Genomic DNA, 5,000 nt, shown 5'->3' on the forward strand with positions numbered 1-5,000 from the left:
TCCAATTTGTCACAGTCAAAATTAACTGACATCTCCGCAAATTTCTTGCTGTCAACGAGGCCAAGGAAAGCAAGCTCATTCATATTGTCAAACCGGGCCTTCATTTGTACAGTGATGTTGTCAAGAACACTGTAAAACAGTCTCCTCCTCTCATCTCTGGGGGATCTGCTGTGGCGAGAATTGTCTTCCGACACATTCAGTTAATTGCATTTCTGTTCAAAACGATCATATAAACTATCAAACTGTTCGCGCTGATTGTTCAACGCACACATGGTGTCTCTGATGCGCACACAACATAGGCCAATATCCATTGTCTTGTTCTGAAGAACACGAAAGAGCGCGTCTGTCACGTTGAATATGTCACGATAAACATTCAAGAGAAAATAGGTGGATGCTTTTGAAAGCCACAGATGAAATCCAGAGGCCATAGCGAGAGTCTCGCCGTCCCATTCATCAGTGTTCTCCATCATTGTCCGGAAGACTTGGCGGAGATCTGGTACGTGTTGGAGGATAGTCTGTACCAACCTGGAGTTTGAGTTCCACCTAACAGACGTTGCCCTAGGGATGCGGGATTTCACAATTTCATCCAGTAGATGTGTGCGTGTGGTAGACTCGCTGAAAAATGATGCGAGCCCTTCAACAGTTTTGAAAAACACTTTACACTCTGGAATGTATTTTGCTGATTGTGAAAGGACTAGGTTTAATTTATGCGCATAGCAATGCATAAAGGTAGCTTCTGGCACTTTTTCTTTTCTTTTTGCCTGTACTCCGTTGAGCTCAGAGGCCATCACTGCAGCTCCATCACAGGTTTGGGCGACTAACTTTTCAATGCACTCATATTTATGTAATACAGCCAATACATATTCTGATATTCCCTGTGCCCGCCTGTCATTGCTCACGTCATCAAATCCCAAAAAGGCTTCTTTTACTTCACTGTCGCTGCTGACATATCGAAAAATCACAGATATTTGGGCTTTGTTTGTGATATCCGTGGTTTCATCCACTTCGAGTGCAACAAATGATGCAGCCTTTATGTCATTTTTTATATGAAACCTTACGACATCACCGATTGCTTCAATAATGTCATTCTGAATCCTATTCGATGTACCCATAAACACAGTTGATGATTTTAAATGTGCGGCTAATTTCTCATCCTTTTCTGCCATCAAATGTAAAAGTTCGACATAATTCCCACGATTGATGGAGCTACTGCTCTTGTCGTTCCCCCGAAATGCTAATTCTTGTTTAGCAAGGTAGCATGTTGCATCAATTAGGCTTTTCAAGATTTCCGGGCACGGCAGGCTCAAACAGTGAACGGGGTTGAGATGGCTAGCGTCCTTTACTAGCTGCATCTCACGGCCCTCGGTGGTCATTCACTGTGCTCTAGCACATCCAAAACACGCAGAACAATAACCTTGACTTCTGTCACTGCAGTGGTTTTATTTAGACTAGATCAAACTAAATTAACTGACGAATTTCTCCCTCACAACTACTCCCGAAAGGTACCTTCACTCTCCGCAAACCACAAACTACTCGCGCCGTTGTGAGACAGGGTTGCCAGATGGGGCGGGTTACCGCCGATTGGGCTACTGGGTTTAGCGGTTATTTAGCGGACTAGTTAGGCTGTAAATTGTCAATCCCATCTGGCAACTCTGCCGCTGTTTGTTCATCGCGTACGCTAGTCTACAAATTAATAATATAAGAAAAAAAATATAGCCTATATATTCGTCTTTTTTAATGTAGAAAGAATCAGAATATGTGACAAATAAAATTTTGCAAATTGTATTCAAATTGTGCTTAGAGGGAATTATTTTCACCGGTCATTATGACCGAAGAGGTTTAAATTTGTCAGACTTCAACAGATTTTACCGTACAAAGACCGGTAATTACCGGTTAACGGAAACCCAGGTGTGTGTGGGTGTGTGGGTGTAGGGTGTGTGGGTGTGGGTGTGGGTGTGGGTGTGGGTGTGTGTGACATGCAGAGCTACTTTGTTTTCGTTGACACTTGTGTTCAGAGAGTATCATGTAAGGAAGTTGAAACAGCCCCATAATTCAAGTCTTTGTGTTGTTATGAACCACAGGGTTACTGTGCAGAAAGACTAAGTCCGCTTCAACACATCAGAGTGGAAAGGTGAAGTGAGAAATTCCACGCTTGTCTGTCAGACATCGTTTGAGTTGGGATTGGTGGGTAGTTTTCATCCAGAAGCGTTGTTAGGATCTGGAAACATTGGGGGCCGACCCAGCCCATGTTATGACGACGAGGGTGTGTGTGTGTGTGTGTGTGTGGGGGGAAGGGGGGGGGGCGGGGCTAGAGCCCCGGATGCCCAGGCCTAACGACGTCACTGTTTTTCGTCCAGTATAAACAGGTGTTTTCTCCATGGCAACACGCCAAACCACATAGAAGTGGAGCAGAACGCATCCTGAGTCACGGCCTTCTGACTTCCAGGGGCGTGTCTCTCCACTGAGGGTCCAATGGTTCTCTCACTAGTTAATGATTCCTCTGTTCAGTCAAAGGTTCCCTCGCCACCATTGACTGTAATTCCTCTTTTCTCTTGTACAAGTCACAGCTTGGACTCTGTTGTGTGTGTTGAGTGGTTTTGTCCAACTTCGTGTTGGTGTGTTTGTTTTTCCAAAGTTGTAAGGGCAGGTGAAGTCGAATGTGTTTGTATAGCACATATTCATACTAACTTAATGTAGACAGTGCTTTACATAAAACATGAGATAAAATAACACTTGATAGGTGAAAAATAAAAAATGGGTCGTCAGATAAAATTAAATAAAAGTAAAAGCCGAATAAACGAAGTGAGATACAGTAACAGTTTAAAATCTTCAGGTTCAAAAAACGAATAAATGAATAAAAACTAATCTAATCAAACTAACTCTTTAAAATGCACTCAAATTCTGTACGTTTCTAAGACCTATTTTCACCACAGAATTGAGCCCAGACTGTGCCTGTTTACTTTTGAAAAACGTATATTATCAGTGAATCACACACACACACACACACACACACCTTTGAGATTTCTCTGACGGTTACAGTCGTTCAGTTCTCCGCTGTGTGTTGGTGGAATTTGAGACTTCCCTCAGCCAGCTGAAGTGAAAGGAGAACCGGTTTTATCTGTGTTTTCCATCACCTGAAACATTTCCAAGTGGACCTATTGTTTTGGGAATGTGTTTGCAGACTGAACACGTTTGTGGTTTTAGTTTATTCTATTCCAAAATAGTTTCTGGTGTGAATTACCTTTTTGTACCATTTCCTTGTGAGCCTCCAAATAACCAATGATATGCTTTATAGCCACACCACACATGGACTGCATGCACTGACTGTATATAGCACCTTATTCCAAAGCGCTTTACAACGGCCTCTCACTCTCCCATTCACACACACATTCACACACCAATGCCGGCAAGCTACCGTGCAAGGCGCCGGCCCGCTCATTGGGAGCAATTTGGGGTTCAGTGTCTTGCCCAAGGACACCTCGACATTTGGCCGGCTCTACCTCCTGAGCAAGGCATTTAACCCCTAATTGCTCCAGGGTTCGCCAACTATGGCTGACCCTGTGCCTAGAGCAAAAGAATCGGAGGGACAACATTCTGGAATGGAACGCGGCCCTGGGTGTAGAGTACTGGAGCTCTCTCTCTGTGTGTGTTTGAGTTTAGAGACGTTGGCAGTCTCTGGGTTTTTCTAGGGCAGGCGGCCATGTTCCCGCCTGAGCTCAATAAGTTGTCCTTCACTGATATCTGATCTCAGTAGATATCGGTTGTCTTTTCTGTGCCTTTTATTCTGTTAACAAACAGCCCCGGAGCGGCTGTTGTCTTGTGTACAATGGGTCTGAGTAGGGATTGTGTGGTGGAGAGAGCTGTGAGCTCCACAGTTCTTGGTATGCAGATTGTAACTGGAGCTACTAAGGTTTTTTCTCCTCTGTAGTGAAATGAGGATGCAAGCAGGTCCGTTAGCGTTAGCATTGCAGCGATGCAGGGGAAGCTTATCTTCCATTTGATTGAATGTTCTCTGTCGACAACTGTCCCCATGACAACCTCTCCCCCATAGCAACCTCTGTCCCCTTGACAACCTCTGTCCCCATAGCAACCTCTCCCCCATAACAACAGCTGTCCCCACGATAACCTCTCTCCCCCCAATCTGACTACGGCTGCGTTCGTAAAATCCGCTCTGGAAATCTGATCAGCACTCATGGAATGCCTCTTGTCCAATCAAATGACTTGGTCCCTTTATGATGTTGAACCCAGCAGTGTGCGCTCCGGCGCTCTCAAAGTGAATTTACGAACGCAGCCTCAATCATTGTGTTTTTACAGCTTGTGGAAGACTGTTTCTGTGTTTGTTTCATTCCATTTGAAGGGTCTTGCGAAAGATGGCATGTGTGTATTTCCACAGTGTGAGTGTGTGTGCCTTTTTCTGTGTGAGTGTGTGTGTGTGCGCCTTTTTGTGTGTGAGTGTGCCTTTTGGTGTGTGAGTGTGTGTGTGCCTTTTTGTGAAAGTGTGTGTGTGTGTGAGTGTGTGTGTGTACCTTTTTGTGTGTGAGTGTGTGTGTGCCTTTGCTGTATTTTTAGAACAAAGGCGTGCACACATCATGTCAGAAACATAATAAAAGAGTGATAAAAGAGAGGGAAGAGGAGGGAAGGAAGGAGGGAGGGGATGGGCACATGGGTAATTGGTGGGGATCCTCTAGTCACGAAGGAAGTGAGGAGGAGGAGCGTGTGCGTGTGCGTGTGTGTGTGTGTTCGTGTTCGTGTTCGTGTGCGTGTGTGTGTGTGTTCGTTTGTGTGTGGCAGATGGTGACAGTGCATGACTCAGCCCCTGTGACGTCCAACTGACTGATCCTGATCCACACACACACACACACACACAGATGGAGCTAGACGAGGTCTTGGAACGATGTGTGTGTACTGTCCAGTGGAGCATGAAGGGCCAGCCTGTAGACCGGTGGTCCTACACACACACACACACACACACACACACACACACACACACACACACACAG

At 45.2% G+C, this 5,000-nt stretch overlaps 1 protein-coding gene across 1 annotated transcript in view; it reads left to right on the plus strand.

Annotated features, from left to right (window-relative positions):
• ptgfrnb (prostaglandin F2 receptor inhibitor b) overlaps nt 1-5,000 on the plus strand; it is a gene marked incomplete at both ends in the record, with an annotated part of 44,245 nt that overhangs the window by 21,553 nt on the left and 17,692 nt on the right. The window lies entirely within an intron of this gene.

Source organism: Nansenia antarctica, assembly GCF_963989245.1.
Source record: "Nansenia antarctica genome assembly, chromosome: 3".
Taxonomy (NCBI): domain Eukaryota; kingdom Metazoa; phylum Chordata; class Actinopteri; order Argentiniformes; family Microstomatidae; genus Nansenia; species Nansenia antarctica.